The sequence below is a fragment of the Lygodium microphyllum genome, chromosome 6 (genome assembly GCF_053477565.2).
Source record: "Lygodium microphyllum isolate KBCC chromosome 6, Lygodium_microphyllum_v1.1.10, whole genome shotgun sequence".
Taxonomy (NCBI): Eukaryota; Viridiplantae; Streptophyta; class Polypodiopsida; order Schizaeales; family Lygodiaceae; genus Lygodium; species Lygodium microphyllum.
The window spans coordinates 37,781,104-37,801,296 of NC_141140.1; positions in this window are offsets into that span (position 1 = coordinate 37,781,104).

Here is a 20,193-nt window from a genome sequence, read left to right on the forward strand (position 1 = left end):
TACTGAAAACAAAACAATGTATGTAGCACACGAAATTTCATATATATAGATGAAACATTTTTACATTATGAGTTCTAGTGCTTGTGACGTCATGGTCGCAAGCACTAGCTGAACGTAATACATATCAAAAATGAAAATTACAAGCCAAGGGGAGGCATGCATGCATGGGGCTCCTCTATATCTCCTCAGAAGAGGCATTATCATCGCTACCACCACCGCTGCTTGTGCCGCTGCCGTTGCCGCCACCGCTACTGTAGTCCCCCCTTCGCTATCCTCAACTGCATTAGGGTTCGCCTACACAAAGGATTAAGGTATATAAATACCATTACAAACAATAAATTAGAGTTATCTATACTTTTCATATAGAAAATAAAACATACCTCTTCTGGTGGTGGAATCCTCATGGCGCGATTATATTGCTCCTCCGTGATGAGTCCCTCCTCGTAGAAATGCTGCCAAGTGGACGCCCGGTTATGACCTCGATGGTAGCCTACCTCTCTAGGAGTAGGCATCCTACCAACGATATGATACTACAAAACAATTTGAACATACAACGTATTAAAACACACTACATAATGAAGTGAAACAAATTACAAAATTTAATTTAAAAAAAAAAATCAAATAATACTTACAAACTCAGCCTCCTATGACTCCCTGCCACGCGATCCATAATGCGACCCATGGTTGCCATCTGGATACGTCGCGCCTCTGCATACTGGCGACTTGTCATTTTCTCCGTTGCTCTCTTCTTGGCCTCTTTCCACTCCTTGTGGTGGCAATTGGGTGGTTGGCCATATCCAGGGCGCCCTTGCTCTTGTCTCCGCAATGACTCCTTGGCGCGCGTCATAAGGTTAGACCTCTTGTTATGAAGCGCGTCTCTCACCTTTGACCGTCCCCAATCTTGTGAGAATTGTGAATTCTGGGGATTAGGGTACCTTTTATGTACTGCCCGCAGCACCTCTTGCCACAAACCATTTTTTTGGTGCTTGAAGGGATACATGCAATCTTTGTATGTGGCATGCACGACACTCCTCAAGTAGGCTATCACTTCGCTCCCTTCAAAGTCATGCAAGATACCACCAACATCAGTGATAGAGTAGTACATTTGTGGAGGCTCACCTCTCTCATTTTCCGGTGAGGGTGATCGAGAGCCACCACATCTAGGCAACCCCCACAAAGCCCTCGACCTCCTCGTCCTCCCGCACCACTCTCCCTCCTCCCTTGACGTGCACTACCCTCTACCTCACTCGATACACGTGCTTCGGCCGATCCATGTACCTCAGCTGATCCCTGTGTAGGTAAAGATGTGATAGGTGTCCCAGACATCACATTGAAAACCTCATCTGCTGTGGGAGGGCGACCAAGATAATTGGTCATCTCCCCCATGAATTTCTCCTTGTTGAATGGGGTGCTGGAGGATCCACGATTCCACATCTACACAAGAAAAATCATATTACCCTGTGCAGATAAAACATATTACATACAGCGTCTATACCTACGTCTCTATGTACGTCTATACCTGTGTCTCTGTGAGCGTCTATCAACGCGTCTTTGTGGGCGTCTATCAGCGCGTCTATAGCCGCATCTACACTATCATCTGGACGAGCTGACAGACACGCACAGTCGCACCATTTCCTCTCAAACTTGCTTAAAAAACAAAGCTAAAAAACCTCCATAGATGACAAGTTCCAGCATGTGAAGAGAGAGACAAACAAACAGAGAAACCAAACAAGATTGAGAGAGAGAAGAAGAACTCACCTTCTTTCCTTGTTCCAACGGGTGGCGGCGGCTAGGTTGCAAGCTCCTTGTCCTCCTTCTCCCTTCCCTTGGTAAGTTGCTTCAATCTTGTTCTCTTCCTTGCTGTTTGGCTCTTGTTCTTTACTCTTTGGCTCTTCTTTCCTCCTTCCTCTTTTTACTCTTATTTCCTTGCCTCATTGTCTTCATGAAGTGATAGATAGACACGAGTAGTGATGTTGAGCTCGAACTGCAGAAAACGCGCAAAAAATGCAGGAAAGCACAGGTTTGAAAAGAAAGCCACAACTTTTTTTAAATTTTTCTATACTTGCATGGCGCATCTGTCAGCGCATGTATATGCACAGATAATTCCTGTTACACGCGCTTACAGATGCGTAGCAACAATTTAATAAATCAATGCATGCATTTAGGGAATCAATTGACCTATGTGGTGACATATATAACAAAGCTTGAGGATAAGAGATAACACATTGGCAAGTCAATTGGCACATACATATGTAGCGACTTACTAGTTCATCCCACTTACAATTGCATATTATCCCACTTACGTATCAATAGGTGGATAAAGCATGAATGGTTTTTAGCTAGAGAAAGATAATGCAATGAAGGTGTACACGAAAGAGATAGAGAAAGGCATATTATCCATCAATCAATCAAAGATATGTGAGTTATAAGTGCACCTTGACATGATTGGAATAGCTTGCATATGCACAAGCCAACTGATTTACATCAATTTATTCATGCTATGAATTGGCATGCATGGCTAGGTTAAGTGCACAACATTAAATGAGACATGTGAGTGTATTGATCAGTTCTATATATATATATATATTGCAAATGCACAAGTCAACCTTTGATTTATATATACATCCAATCATCATGCCCTATCCAATCACATTTGTGTAGGGCATGATTGGATGTATATAGGGCATGAAATCACATATATGTAATTAGCTTTGAATGATTGGATGTATATTTGTAATACTCAGAAAGAAGTAAAGTTGGTAATGTATATCATGTCCTATGCATGTATATGCCCTATACATGTATATCATGTCGTATATACATGTATATCATGTCCGTATGATCCTATACATGTATATCATATCCTAGCGTATGATCCAGGTGTAATTATGTCGTATATACATCCAATCATGCCCTATTCAAAAAAATACTAGCTGTTAAGAGGTTTGGTCATATTCAGGTAACCTCTTGCTTGCATATATGTTTTAAACTACTCAGAATCTTGGGAAATTTAAAGAAAAGATAGGATTCTTTGCCACCCAAGCCTACCCTACTTACTCTATTGTTGCCTGAGAGATTGTTGCAGGGGCTTCCCCCAATTATGAGGTCAATCTTTCCCACTGCATCCACAATCTCAGCCAACTTATCATCAGTAAGATCTCTAAAAACTCCTCCATTTGAAATCGGCCTGTTCGGAAGGTTTTGTTCCACTAGCTGGCTATTATGTTTTTACATTTATCATTGATCTCCACAATAACAACAGCCTTCAAAATTATACCCAATTTGTGCAATGCCACTTCTTTCCCACCAAGGCTTGAGAATAAGGATAGAACTATTAAACCTTGCGGATATAATTCTTTCAGTGGTGAAAGACTGTATGCAATAGTATTGACCTGAAATGAGTTGCCCAATGCATCATACCGATCTGAAAGGGTAGAGCAGCCTCAAGTGTGGTCATGATCATATCCAAGCACCAGCTCAATCTCATGGGGTTCAAGTGGGGCAGCTTGGCCTGGGATGACCCAAACCAAGTTCCATATTTTGCATGCCAGGACAATCTCATGTTGAAGATAAGAAGGTATCTTGCTTTCTTTGTGGGAAGAAAATATTTTTCTGATCAATCCACATATAGTGCTAGGGGCACCCCGTGTATTTATGCAATTCAGCTTCTCTCTCGGATCCCATGGGGGCCAATACTTCTTTGTTTTCGGAAGCACCTCAAAGATTGTCATGGGAGCAGGGGGAAGGATCAACCTTCTTCCATCTACTGGAAGGTTATAAACATAACCACCTCAGTCTAAAGCATGCTAAAAAATATCTAGAGTCTGTGAACTCTGGATCTATGCCATTAAAATGCCGTTTGATGGTCTCCCACTCTGAATTGGGAACGTTCTCAACATTTTCAAAATAGAAAAAGGGAGGGCCTTCCATAAAACTATTCAATGGTTTTGGCTTGCCTTTGAAAAAGCCACGAATTCCAAAACCCATGCCCTTTTTGAACTTGAAGGGTGGGATAGAACCTAGATGTGGACATGATGCTTTTCCATTCATAGATTGAGTCTCGAGCCATAAAACACTCGAGTCTTCACTGGCACTTTTATCCAAGTCTAGAGTAGGAGTAATGTTGATCTTTGTTTTAAGCCCAAGTAAGTGTATCATAGCTTAAGGGCTCTTTCATCTACCTAGTATATTTTGCTACAGACACCTCGAGAGGGTCCAGCATGTCTAGTTATTTGAACACCTCATGAGGGTCCAGCATGTCTAGTTTGATCTTTTATCTTTTATGACTAGTGCACATTATTCAATGCACTTTGGTGTGAGGGTAAACATCTTCGAACTCAACGTATAGATGAAAAGAGAAATACCCAAGATTGTGGTGTCCTTGCTCACTTCGAGGATGCCAATGATACTTCGAGTAATTATTAACTCTATTTTTTAAATTCAATGATTCAATGTGTATTCTTAATTCTATGGTTTTTATCATGCGCACAAGTGCATGCTCAAGAATCAATTTTAGGTGGTTAAATAATTATTAAATTTGGTTTTTTAATTATGTGAATTGCAATTTTAGGTGGTTAAATAATTGTGCGTCTATTGGCGCATCTATATTAGCGTCTATTTGCGCGGATATATAGACGCAAAATTCGCGTCTATTTACACGCACGTTTACACGCACTTATAGACGCTATGATAGACGCGCCCGACTTTGCGCGTCTAACATGCGCATCTATGCCTCGTTTATGTTGTAGTGAGAAAAGAGAGAACACAAAAAGGAGGAGAGAGAAAATCTTATGGGCCAATCTCCAATTGGCAGCTCCATCAATTCCTGCAAGTCAATGGAGTATCCTCAAAGCTAGGCCATGCATAAGTCGAATTGACTTGTACGAGTCCACATAGGCCAGTTTATAGAGGTGTAGTTGATATGATTGACTTAAAATTTGAGAAAATATGAACTCTAGTGAGTCAACAGAGTATTCACTTGTGCTTGGAAGGGTTCTCGTTTTTAGAGGATACTCCATCACATCTCTAACTAATGAGAGAAAAGTCACAAAAGTTAAAGTGTGCTAGCCATGCCTCTATCTATAAACTCAACTATTTGGACTATCAGACCAAGTCATTTAGACCTAGGCATGGCATAGGTCCAATACAATGTGTATGCTCTTACATTACTTATTTGAGGTGCATTTTTTTGGGAGAGCATTTGGACATTTGTAAGAGTTTTACCATGGTGTTGGAGCTAGAAACACTTATATAGGGAGTAGTAGTGTCTTTGAGCCCTACTTCTTCCTTCTTGTTTTTACCTATGTTTAAGTCATCTTCTAGCTCCTCTTTCTTGGCCTCACCCTTCATCAAAGGCATCTCGTGCCTCACAAGAGGGCATCGACTTGACCTCACCCTCAATCTCAATGGATGGAGGCATCTCAAGATCAAAAGAATCAAACTCATCCTTCCCCTTCTCAAACTCCATTTCTTGAGTTGCAACATGTGGTACAAGGGTTCATCCTTCTGACATATCCACATATCTTTGTCTTCTTTCTTGTATCCTAGCTCCATCATAATACATTCTACCTTTGAACACACATCCATTGTCCATCCTTCTCCCTTCACATAATACTCCATCATTTCTTCCTCTTCTTGGACTCCTTCAGGTTGGCATTCTTTGTCAAAAGATAGGGAGAGAGAGATGATGCAAGAGGAAGCAATGAACTCCCATATTCTTCATTATTCTATGTACTTCACACACATACTGAATGACTATAAAGAACTAGGTCTAAGTGACGTTATGATTACTCACACTGACTAACTCTTATTGACTACAACTCACATGTTAGAGACAACTGGACACTAGCTTTCATGTCGGTGTACATGAGTTGAGCTTGAAGTCTCAACACTCTCCCTCAAGCTTAGAGTAGCTACTGTACTCCAAGTAGCTCCCCTGAAACGAATGAATTTCTCTTTACCACAAGTGATTTGGTAAAGATATTTGCTACCTGGTCTTCTATCTTCACATGGAGTGAACCTCTTACACTGTCAACGCTCTTCCACCATTGCACTATATCGGTTAGCTTGGTTAGAAGGCTTATACCGCTCGGTTTTCCAAGATCAATCTTTAATAATCCTTACCGCTCGGCTTTCCAACATATCGTGCAAGAGAATCTAGGCCAAAGGTAATCAGAATGATACCACGCGAATAGATTGTTTTTGAGATCTTAGTTTTTTTATTTTCACGTCGTATCTACAATGCACAATACGGCACAAAAAGGTCATATGTGATCTTGTGGTCTGCTCTTTTCGCGTCGTATTTGCAGTTCATTATTCACCCTTGTGTGTATCTGCAATTTCTTTTTGGCATATGTGTAGTCGCAAATATGGTGTGACTACGTCATGTGCGATCTCGCAGTTTGCTCCTTTTGCATCATATATGCAGTTTATTATTTACTCTTGTGCATATCTGCAATTTCTTTTTGTCCTTGTGCCTTCGCAGATATGGTGCGACTACATCATGTGCAGTCTTGCATAGTTTGCTTCTTTTGCCTCATATCTGGAGTTTGTTATTTGCCCTTGTGTGTATCTGCAGTTTCTTTTCGCCCTTGTACATTCGTAGATACAATGCGACTATGTCATGTGCAATCTCACAGTTTTCTTTTTTCACACTGTATCTGCAATTCATTATTTGCCCTTTTGCATATCTATAGTTCATTTTCTCTCTTGTGCCTTCGCAGATACGATGCAACTATATCATGTGTGAGACTGCAATGAAGGTGTATATAGACAACAAGGATAGTAAGGAAGAGCCAAGGTCATTAGTGGTTCCTCAAGCTTTCCCTCTTGAGATTCCTCCTACCCCTAGTTTTCCTAAATCTCCTATCATGCAATCAAAGCAATCAAGTGCAGAGGCTGTGTGTTCTCCCCTTGCCCATGCCAAGCTCTATTTTGTTGACAACCAACCCTGTGACCTTGCTAGATAGTCCTCTCCTACTATTACCAAGTTTCCAACCTCCCCCTAGAGAACCTGTTTAGACAACATAGCAATCTAGACCCTCTTCTGCTCATGGAGGAGAGCCTTCCAAGACTAAGAGAAAGAAAGGTCTAGATTTTATTATGTTCAGAAGTGTTTTAGTGAGATAAGAAAGGCACAGAGAGCTACGCAACATGTCATTCCAAAGATAACTTTTATCATAGAGTTGTCAAGGATATTTTTGATAGATTATTAAGGGAATCCATTGCAACTGAAGTTGAAATGCAAAAGAAATAGTAGCTTGCAGCTATTATTTGTCTTCAAGAGATAGTTGAAGTCTTTGTTATTTACTTTATGAATGATGCATACATTGCTACTTCTCATGCTCATAGGCTGACCTTGATGAACAAAGACTTTAGTATGGTCAACAAAATCAGGTATAGGTTTGACATGGTATTGAGGTCCTTGCCCACTATTGATAAAAAAGCCATTGAGATCCTTAACGTTTCGCCAAGATTTTCTAAGAGAGTGAAAGGGCCAAAGATCGAGGAGGTGACACATGTATACCCAACAAAGACCACGTCCCAATAAGAAAAACCACAAGAGGTTATAGAGTCTGAGGATGAAGTTTGCAAGAAGAAAATCGTTGTCCTCGGCCCTCTCAATCTAAAGAGAATGGGGAAGATATATGGGCAAATGGTTGTCAATGTTTCTTGCATTTCTGAGGAAGAGGACTATCTTAGTATATCTCTTGAGAAAAAGTCCATGCTTGTTACAAAATATATTCAATTGTTTGATTCTATAGTCTTTTGTTGCATAAGGTAAGGCATTTTGACTCTCAAAATTTTTAGTATATGGAATGATGGTGTTGGTCATTACAAATAACACTCCTTTGTTTTTGCTATTGGTTTTAGGGTGTTGATTACTTCTCTCAACCAAGAAATCTCTAAAAGTATATTTATTGTTGATCCACCGTATCAGTGGAATTGTTTTCGAGATCTAGTTCAAACATAGAAATATTTTTCAAAACATTTAATTCAATCACAAACTATCATAATTTTCTTCATTAAGTTGAAAGGTATGTAATTTTACAAAAGGGTTAATGTATACTTCTTTATTGTATTCATTTCTTACTAATATTTCACTTTGCAAAGGACATTGGAGCCTCATATATATTGATATACTCTCTAAGTGGTATCCATGGCCAAGAAAAATGTGTGTTGAATAGAATACTACTTGTTTTTTGATTTATTGTTTATTTTATTTGATTTTCTATTTTAGTAATATACTTCCATTTGCAGTGGTAGCAAGCTTATGGCTACCTTTCTGGACACCACATATGAGGATATTGTTGATCCTAAAAAACCATATAGCTTTCTCCAACAAGAAGTACCCTTGCAAAGTGATGTGCATTCTTGTGGATAAAGAGTGATTTCAAATGTTTGCAGGACAATAGATTCAAAGATACTCAAGATAGATGGGATTAATGTAAGTATTTTTCACATTGTTTGTTATTTGAGGAACCCATCTTTGAGTTTTCCAACTTATTACATTTTTTCTTGCAGTGCTAAGATTACCCTGATTCATACATGTGGTGGATAAGTGAGTGCTGTATTGAATTGATTTTGGATAGAGTAATCACACTTGTCGACCCTAACTCCCCTCCACAAAAATCCTCAACTAAGAGTAAGGGTAAGGGCAAGGGCAAGTCATTTGGAAAGACTAGTAAGACGAACTTCAAAAAGAAAGAAATGCTAACACTTTCTTCGATGGAGTCTTATCCATCTCCTTATCAACCTGAAGAGAAGAGGCCCTCTATCCAAGTCAAATTCTTCTAGCAAACAAAGAAAAAAGTCATTATAAGGAGACTAGATATCTTTGCAAAAAGTGACGAAGAAGTTACAAAGCCAAAAGAAGATAAATAGATGCAAATGGAAACTAGGAGAAATCTCCATTGTTATTTTGCATGCTTGTATGTTTTCACGTCATTTTTATAACTCTTGATTCAATGGAAATTTTTTTATCCTATATAAATGTAATCAATGTTTTCATATTTATGGCTCAAAACTTACAATTGTGGGAGGCAAGCAACTCATACAAGAGAAAGAGTGTTCAGCTCTTTTTCCAATTGTTTTACTATTGACTTTGAACTTATATCCAGGGGATATACTATCTAGTAGCTCCAAGGTATCCCTTAGATCTTTAAGACTCCAATTGGAAGTGACATTTACCTCTTTTTCTTTTTCATGTGCTATAACTTGTACCTTATGTTTAAAGGGCATGTAATCTATATCAGAATACAAGGGAATCTAAATGCTTAGTTTAAGTTTGTATCTCCTATAATCGAAGCCTAAAGCAAGAGTCTGTCATGCGATATTATAACACAAAGACAAGAATTAGGGGCGTACAATACACCTCATGGCATTGCCCTTATGGTCATACTCTGTAGATTTCCAAAGGCTTCCTATTGTTGTCTAGTTCATCTTCTACAAAATTTCTACTTAACCAAGATACCTTTGTCCTTTGTAAATTTACTATTTTGAAGCAGGCCACAAAGATATGCAAGGGTATAAACCATGACATATGTATTCTTCTTGAGATCCTTCCAACTGTCATGGACTTTTGAATATCTTGACATATTTTGAATTTAAAACTGTGCATTGTTGCTTTATCAAGAATCTCCCAATTTAGAGATGAAAGACTTGGCAATGGCAAATCCTCAATATATTCGTAAGTACCTTCTCTAGAGGGAACCACATACTATGCATAATATATAAAAACCCTTCTCTCACTAAAAGAACTCACATTCTCATCAACATAGATAATGTCTGCAATTCCTTATGAATCGCATGGAAGGTCTCTCCACAAGTTGCCATTTAGTACTTGTTGATGAAAATATATCTACAACCAAGAATTTGATATTAATACTTAAATTTAAAAAATATCATATATGTTATCAACTCAAGAATTATAATGTATCTGCTAGCAAACACATTCATTTGGAGGCAAGTGCATATCCTTGGCAATGTAAACATGTTGCACTTTGACAAACCACCCTTCATGCATAATTTTGAAACTAATGATACATCCCTTATAGTGATTTTTTTGTATCCTCTCGTTTTCTTCTTTTCACCTTGTGAGAGCCCTTGCAAGAGGGTAGCATGGTAATCCAATCGTTTATACAAAAGGTTTTGGGCTCCCAATTTCTATCAGTTCCTTGGCTATAAAGATGATGCAGGAGTTTACTAAACAAGAAGGGTGCCTTCTGAATGCCATATTTAGATTAAATTCACAGAGAAAGAAGCTCACCAAGAAAGGCGAATGAGCAAAGAAAGAAGCTCACCGAGAAAGGTGAATGAACTAAAAAGGAATATTAAGAAAACTAATGAAAATATATTGGGTACCAAAAAAGCTCTCAATTTTCAAAAAAGTCATTATTAACTTCATAACATCTTTATCATGTCCTTTGTCATATTTTATAAGTAAAGAAGGATATTGGAACTACCAAAACATGTCACTTTGGAGATTTTGGATAGAAAGGAGGAGAGAATCATGAAGTGGAATCTACTATCACCAAAAAGAAGTAGACAAGAATACAATATTCTTGCACATGTGGCAAACTCTCTTTGGCCCTTTTCTTAATCTCGTGATTAACAAAAGTGATTTTTTTGAAATGTTTTGGGCCCTAATGTTTGGATTCATATTAGACCTTGGCCTCATCTAGTGTTCTCAGATTGTCCAATGTAATATGCATAATGGAATCAATATTCAACCCATTGAAAAATAATTATTATAGCACATCATTAGGTAAAGGGCTAGACTTTCTTAGCCAAAGACTTAGATCATAATCAAAGGTAGCTAATAGGACCTATTATCATTAAACACCTACAACTTAAGAGCTAAAGGCTTTCCAAGCACCTCATCAATGAGAAAGCTATTTTAGATCTAGAAATAGCCCATAGAGCTATTGGATTGAGGTTATAGTTCTCCTGGGTAGGTTTCTCTCACTTTAGAGAATCCCCCTTAAGTGCTAGAAACCCATAATAAACAATGGGTATTATCAAATCAACTAAAATCCTTTACATGCATCATGGGCTCCTCTTCAGGAAACCCATCAAAATTAGGAAAGTTTCTAAAGAGAGGAGGACAGTTGCTTAATCCTCAAGATTAGCACTACAACATGCAAGTCCTTATATACAACTCAACTTATAATGGTTTGGATATACATATGTATTTCACTCTTTTTGTAATTTATAGATGTATATGTTACCACCTTTTCTTTTTAGTATATCCACCATTGACATGGGAAGAGTAACTAGCTTATTAATGCTACACCTATATAATTAAGGAATGATTAGCTTTGAAGCTTGGTACCTCCCCATTTTTGAGAAGGGATTTTCCTTGCACGTGCAAGGAATCTAGGCCATGACATATAAAAGATGGTGTTGTAGTGTGGAAATTAGTCACACACCCATATTTCATGCATAGAAGATTTAAGAGGACTCTTTGTTTGAGATACAACCTTTTTTTACATCTCTCTTATCATCACACTACAACATATAGACCCAATAGCGGCATTTAAAGTGACAGAATTATTCATGGAAATTTTTACCCTGTCATCACTATTCGCGTCACTATTAGCAACGCGATAAATACGTCACTATTAGCATTGCTATTTGCGTTGTTATTAGCGTCGCAATCGCTATTAGCGTCGCTAACCTAATTGGCGACACTAATAGTGATGCAAATAGCGACGCTAATAGCAACGATTGCAAAGTAAATTTCTGACACAAATAGTGACGGTTACAGAGGGGAAAAAAATTAGGTGGCAGGGCATACAGCTCTGCCACCCTTCTAGCTATATGCACTAATATTCTTGTATAATTCATTTGCCAATGTCACCTACACTTAATATCTAAAAATTATGCATCAAATTAAAAAAAAAAAAGGAATCCTCTGATTGCAAAAGCTAGATATAATCAATTCAAAAAGGTATTATGCAAGGAGCTTTATTATCACTTTCTTAGGCTCGAGAAAAAAAAGAGCTTGTGATTGCAAAAGCTAGATATAATCAATTCGAAAAAGTATTATTGAATTGTCTTAGTCTAGCTAAGCTATTTTTGAGCTCCTTGTGCTGTTTTGGGTTCAATCTCATCAGTTGTGTGAATCACAATACAAAGCGAGGGCTGGTGTTCATCAATTGGTGGACTTTGTTTTTGCATTGTATTAGCATTTAATGATATGGAGTGAGAAGCCATTTCTTGTCTGGTCGCTCTATCTATTTGCGACATGTCATGCATCCTATGATACGAAAGCGAGTAGGCATTCTCCTTGTGATCAGATTAGTATTTTCGCGCCGTATCATGCATCCTATGATATGAAGCAAGCAAGCATTCATCGTGCGGTTGGGTTCGTCTTTTCACACCGTATCGTGCATCTTTCGATATTTAAACCAAAATATTTTGTAGTCTCCCAAGATGTGGTCACCCTAAAGAGAAAAAGAAGAAGATTGTCTTTAGGGTCAAGGGTCTCTAATTGTCATGCCTTTTCTCCTGAAATTTCCATTGCTTCCTCCCCTTGCTCAACAGTAAGTGTGGGAATGCCTAGGAGGTCTCCAATCAAAGGCAAGTCAACACTAAGGGTTTCTGGATTGTCTCAGATCATAGAGGTTTCTCCCTCAGAAAAGCTCTTAGACTTTCTTCTTGAGAATGGCATGGAGTTATTTTACTATGGAAATGCAAATGATATTTTCAACCCTGACTGGGATATTGACCATGTCTTGAATCTTGCAAAAAGTTTTTGTGGAGGAGTTTGCTGAGTTTGAAAGTCTTGCATTTTCTATGGTTGAAAAGGATGCAAAGGAATATGTTCATATACCTATTAGGAGGAGCTCACCTTTAGAGAAGGCTTTGTTCACAAGGAAGTGTACATCTCATTCTCTTGACAAGTTTTGTGCACCTAATTCGTTTTGTTTTGCTCGTTCTAGGAAATGCGAGCTTATGTCAAAAAGTAGCTGCATTCATTGTGTATACTCTTGTTAAATATCCTATCAAAACTTATGAACAACAATTTGAGGAACCAAATGTTCTAGCTTTTGCCTTTTGGATGACTGGCAAATGACAAGGATGTAGAGGAATGTTTGGACCCTAAGTAAGAAGCATATATTACTAGTAAAATAGATGTTGCCCAATTCAAAGCTGAGACCATAATTGAAGAAAACCATGTAAATGTAGATTTGTATGTGACTCCTCTTCTTTCTATATTGTTCATTTCCTTTCAACTTTTCCTATCAAGGACAATGAATACATACTACTATCAAACATATAAAGAATCTTTAATCTCAGGGGGAGGATTATTGTTTAGCGATCATTGCAAAGGCTTTCGGTGCTGCAAATGGCATTGCTGATGTCGAAAATGAATCAAAAGAAGAGTTACTTAAATTGGATACTGAAATTACAGATGACAAGTTTATTGATGCAGGGGACACCCTTTCTCTTTGTTTTAACAAGGCAGAGGATGCTAAGAAAGAGTATGGGATTACTAATGAGGAGTTCAACCGCCTTAAAGACCGACTTGGAATTTTCAATTTTGGAATAGAGAAGTTGGAGTATGTTAAAGAATTGGAAGCTACCAATTAGGCACAATCATTAATTAATATATGGAATCCAACTAAGCTAGAGAATGATAAAAATCAATTGATACTATTATCTCTAATTTTGTAAGATACATTAATATGTTTGATTTGAACATTCATTTGACATTCATCTTTTTTTGCAGTTGGAGATTGAAGATTTTGATAACTTCTCGAGACGGGGGAAAGGGTCGAGAGCTAGTATTAGTTCACTGAAAGATGTTGCACTTGGCCATTGCTTAGTAAGGATTGATCCCCATGTTTTCTTGGTATTTTATAACATCTTCTCAGAGGAAGCAACATAGCCTATATTACGTATCAAGGCACTTACAAGGCTACTTGGTTTCTCTCGGTTACATTACAATATATACAAAGTGATGTTTTTGGAGAAGACAACAATAATTAGGATTTTTGGTTATGGTCATGGTTTCTATGCTTCTAGAGTAGGATACTTTCTGGCCCTCTCATCTTATGCTTTGGTAGCAAATCAAACTGATATAAAATCAAAGTTGGCTACAAGAGAAGAAATTTTCTACATTATAGAGAAAATATCCTTGAGAGGAAGGAAGATGTAAAGGCTCTTGAGAGCTAACTTTGTACTTTTCTTTCTTGAAAAATACTATGAATTCTCAAGTTTCATTTTCATATTTAGTATTCATTCTTTGAAGATGTTGTTGAAAAAACCAATTGAATAGCTCCTTAAGAGCATTGCCTTTTGTAACTCCTCTATGTCTTGTGCTTCGAAAAAAACTTGTATGTGCTTGTTGATAGTGAGATTTTTCCATGTCTTGGCCGCTATAAGTTGCTAGGGGGCCTTGCTTCTCCACAAAGTAAGGCCCATGGATATGAAGGATATGTTGCAAATTCAAAAGAGTAACAATCATTTTATGGCATTGAAAATATCATCAAAGAATTTGAACTCTTCTGGATATGTGTAGGTTATCTTTTGTTGATTGAGGAGCTTTAGGAAGACATCAAGGTGTCTCCAAACCTCCATCCTTAGAAATGCAAGTCGTTGTGTGTACTTGCAACATTTGTCATTATCCCACACAACTCTCTCCAATGCTTCCAAGTAATGCTCACATGTTTTCCTATATGGTTCTTAAAAAGTGTTTGGCTTTTGAGCCTCCCATTGAGACATTGGCCAAGATATCTCTTATTTTCTCTAAAAGAGTTGGATCTTTTCTTAAGTGAACTTACCTCCATGAAAAATCCATTTTGAGAGTAATGCCTCACACTTGTCAATACACTCATCTGATAAAGACAAGGGCTTAATCGAGTATGCATAGTCGAGATGCAACCTGAGAAGTTTGTCAATTATTTTAATCTCTGCATGCAAGTGACATATATGAACATTTGTAAGAGGAATTAAAAGAATGGGATCCCATATATCTTCCTTGTTTTTATATTTACTCACATATATGGTCTCTAGTTGGGGATCTTCTTGCAAGAGGGCGCAAGTCGCTCCAATCTTTAGACCCAATACATTTCATATAATAAATACAATGATATTTTGCATTTGTCCCATTACATATTCCAAGCATACATTTGATAGTTTTTAAGTTGCTGTTCATGTGCCATTTCACATTAAAATTACCAATCCCATTAACCATCAACATTTCTTCTTCACTTTGAGACTTAATAATGTTTGGAATACTTGTATGAGTAAACAACCATTTCAGTGTTTGATGATTCTCAATTGGTACCTGAGTTGCACGAACCCACCAAATCTCCATCTCAGACTAGAACTTATGCACTAATGCTTGACCCCCACCATTGTTGTAGTCCAATACCCTGTTCATGATGCAAATGCTGATTCTTTTCATCTTTTGTTATTTTTTAATCTATGCTTCATCTAACTTTACGGAAAACTTCATTCAAAACTAGATTTTAAAAAAAAATCTTTTTACATGGCATATAAACTTCAATATGAATTTATTCCCCAAAAACATGTGGAATCTTACAATTCATGGCAGTCCTTTCAATCGATACTGCAAGGGCTCAAGGCAACCCAAATAAAGTTATTCTATTACATTTACGATTTTTAAACCATAATCTAGAGATAGAACAATAACCTTTTTAACTAATACTCACAGAATCACATGTCTCTACAATTTCATTTGGTTTTATTGTGTCATTTTAAGTCCTTTACCAATTCTTTAAGAGTTGGGCCTCTCAAATCCACGTTCTGAGGAGCCTTAAGAATCCTCAAAATATCATTCTTATTCATGGTCTCTTTTAAAAGAATGATTCTCTCCTCACTCTCTTGAATATTAATGCCCGATGATATGTTAGAGACATGTTTCTATGTAAGATTCAATCTTATTTTCTTTACTCTCTCACACAAGCTAGTTATCTTTTTTAATGATCTCTTTCTCTCTATGAATCCTATTAGAGTTTTCCTTAAGTATGCTAGCTTGTCTTGTAATGACTTATTGGCACTTTCCAAAACATCAGTCTTATTTGTAACTCAGAAATTCTTGTCTATGCAATTAATAACGTTTTTTTTTCATTTTGTTCATTTGAGCCATGTATATGTAAGATGCAGAGTATAACCTTATACAAGAGGCAAGCATCCCATTATAACCTTTCCCAACATATCTCGCGTAGTCATGAATATTAAAAAAATTAGGAGGTTTACCTGTGGAAGGATCCTTGGGATAAATATTTCCATCCACCCACAAATCTATATGTTTCTTTCCTTAAGTTTGCAATCGGTTAGCCTCCATCTCATCTGTTAGTACTCAACAAAGTATACTTCTCCAAGATAAATAAATTGGATCTAGTTGGATGGTAAGTTTATACTTGCATGTGCTCACATTTGTATTACTTGCAGAGGTATTGCTAAACATTTTAGCAGAAAAACGACAAATGAATCTCATAGTGATAAGAAAGTGAGCACAAAGAAGAGAATGATGAAAGAGTGGTTGGTGTGTGAAAAGAAGATGCAGGAGTAGACAAACGTGATTTTGGTGGACATATCTCAAAAATACAAATCCCCCCAAGTTTCAAGACAAAAATGGTCAAAAAGGTGGCCTTGACCAAATTTGGTGGTTTCATTCTTCCAAAATCTCAACTAATTAGCAACTTAATTATTTTCTTACAAGTGCCCTTTTTGAAGCGTTTTTTGCCCTAATGGTGTAAGAGCATTGGGAAAACTTTTGGATTTTGATGAGGTCAATTAAAATACATAAGGTTGTTCAACGTCTCTTACAAAGGGAGGATGCAATCTATGAGTTTACAAACTCCTATAAGCATCTAGATCATGCAACCTCTAAGCAAGGGGATACATGCCCTATGCACTCACATTTAGATCTACATGGGAGCAACCAATGTGGTTGCTTTTTGAATATATACGTGCATGATACTAGGGTTCTAGAAGGCATATTAATTGTTAATGGACCAATGGATATTAAGAGCATAATCCTAAGAAGTACACTACTTTTCCATGTAAGGCATCTTATTAAGGCTAATGGATAGCCTTTTAGGCCCTCTTCTTATGGTTGGCTAGAGGTACGTATATATCAAGCCAACACTTTGGGTATAAGATGATGTACAATCTTGTTGGAAAAGCCTAAAATATGGTTTTAGGGGATCTAGAAACCAAAAGGGTTGGGATCCCACTAAAAGATGAGATAGGGGCCTTTTAGGTGTATAACAAAATACCCTTGGTGAATAAAGGGAAAAATTCTCAAAGGATTCAGACACCTCGTCAAGTTTTGGATGCAGATGCATTTAGATCAAGGTACAATACTATCCTTTGAGCTCCCAAGAATGAATTAAAAGGACATTGATCCAAAGGAAGTCATAAGTTATGATGAAATGGTCTAGGGCTACCACCCCTATCATGCTATCGTGTCCTTGCACCAAGGAATGAATTGTGATATACATAGATAACCATGAGCCTTTGTTACACATGATGATGGTTGGTATAGTTTAGGCTAAATATTTTATGAGGATATGGCTTATAGCGGTGGGACCACCACTAGAGAAGCAATGTAGTTAGAGAGCAAAAAGTTTGGAGCTAGACTTAGAAATACATTTTCAAGGTTCTCGTACAACATCCTAAATTCAGGGATTTGTAGCCTCCTATATTGCAGAATGATGAAGGATTCATGGGGCCAGCATGGCCATCTAAAGAACATGGTTATAAGTGAAAAGGCCTAGTCTATCAAAGAATGACCTTTTATGAAAAAACCAGATAGCATGGCAAAGACTCAAAAATATATTGGTCTCCACAAAAGAAATCTAAGTGCTACAAATTCTCGAGTACAATTTGAAGATGATGGAGTATTTCCCTTGGAGGAAGGTGTACACTTGTCCCACATTCAATCCACTTACTTGATGAGCCTTAGGCAATTAATATTTTCATTGCTTCTTATTCTCTTTCCTTAGCTTTATGCTAGTTATAGCCTTATTTGCAATTCACCTTGCTTCTTATGTATTTAATTTCATTTACATCACTAGTAAAACTCTTTCTCTTCCTCGCTCATTATTATGGACAAAAGCATTTTTGTAGTACATATAAGCACTTCATCTTCGACATATAGTGTTTTCTGTTGGGGGTAAAGGCGCCTCCGTCGTGCCGCCCCATGTATTACTACACTGACAGTACCCGCCACTGCACACTGCAGGTGGCGGGCGCCCGTCACGTCACTTTATTCTTTATTCTTTTAGTGACAGTTTGAATAAAGGAAGGCCTGGTCACACATTGTGACTGTTGGAGTTCCCATTTCTTGTCTCTCTCTTTCTTGCTCTTGCTCTCCCGCCATAGCTCGCGTGCAAGCTTCGATCCTTCTCACCTTTCAACTGGTATCAGAGCTTGGCATTCTCTTGCTCGAGCTCGACTCGGTGCTTCCTGACCTTCGCATCGACTCGCTTCACGCATTGGGTCTCCATCCTGGCAGCCATAGCCGACCTCTTGAGTTCCCGACTCTCCCCGGCTTCCCGAGCTCCATCCTGGCCTTCTTGAGCTTCATTAGGGCCTTGCCCTTGAGGTATTGCTTCAGCATTTGCAGGCATTTGAGTGTATTCTTAGATTGAAACAGGGCAGGAACAAAGGGCAGCCACTCTTCTTGAGCTCCATAGCTCATATCTTCCCTCCCCTTTGCATTGGGCCTTCATGGCTTGGTATGTGACTACCTTGGGCCATCATTGAGCCCCCCATTACCCCCTTTTCAGCCCATGTGGAGCAGCAGCAAGTTCAGCACCAATAGGGCAGATTGCATCATTTTTTTCCAAGCTGTGAGCACTCATCTACTTCAGCTCCACACTTGGCCATTGCTTCTTGCTCTCTACCTTGATCAAGAGGGCTATAGACTTCATGTTTGATGTCATTCAAGCTTTGGGCATTGGTCTTGATCATTCGGGGCTGATTTCTTCAGATTTGGGACTGTTATAAACTGCCATAACAAGCTGAAAACAGGGCAGCACCATTGGCATTAGCATTTGTTGCTTATACTCCATTCCGGTTGTGCTATTTGATGCCCGTATGCGGTCTACATGATGCCTAGTGCCTTGGGAATGTATGCACATGATTATGCCATGATTTTGGCTTGAAATATTGGCTGATTTGGGACTGTTATTTACTGTGATACAGTGCTCGAAACAGGGCAGCCACACTTGGCATTGGCATTTGATGCTTATACTCTACTCCGGTTACCTTATTTGATGCCCGTATGCGGTCTACTTCCTACCCGGATGTATTGGGGATGTATGCATTTGGTTTGACCATGATTTTGGCTTGAATTTGGGGCTGAAATCTACTGTTTAGAATAGTAAATACATGCTGGAATAACAGTGGGCTGAAGGTACTTTACAGGCTTTGGCACTTACCTACTGATACCGGATGTATGCTTTGAGCTTTGGCATGATGTCTTTGACATTTGGGGACGGCTTGGAGCATATGTATGAGATTATGGGATGCTTTTGAGCTTCGCACTAGCTCCGTCTTCACTGGCATTTGGACCGACTTGGCATGCTCGTGGACCGCCTATGCCTCATGTCTCTGTTTGACAGTTAGGCTTTTGCATTACATGCTTTGGTTCGTGTATGCCATACCGACATTTGGAGCTTGGATTTGGATGTATTTGAGCATTCCCGGCTTACTTGATCACTGATCTTGGTTGCTATTTGGATGTCATTGAGTTGACCGAGAGCTTATTTGGACTTATGTATTGCTTCATGATTACTACGACCGGTGCTTCATGTATGTCATGCTCTCTTGGATGCGCTTGATGCATTGGCAGGGTCACTTATCACTGGTGCTTTCTCTTGGGTTGTTTGAGCTTCTGAGCTCGCTTTGTATGCCTTTTGTGCCAGTGGGAGCATTTTACATGCTTGCTTGACCTTTGACAGTTGCATGCTATTGGAGCACTTACATGTATTTGGAGCAGTTTATGTCTTGAGTAGCTACATACGCATTGAGACTTTGGGATCATACTCCGATCTTTAAGGATATGCATTGATGTACTCTTGGTTCACAGGATGCTTATGAGCTGAGTCTCATATTTGGATCTTTCTCTTTGAGCAGACACCTATTTGTGTCAGGTTTTGACAGTTACAGGAACACTTTGCCTAGAGTGTCTGGGGGTGTGCCTTTCAC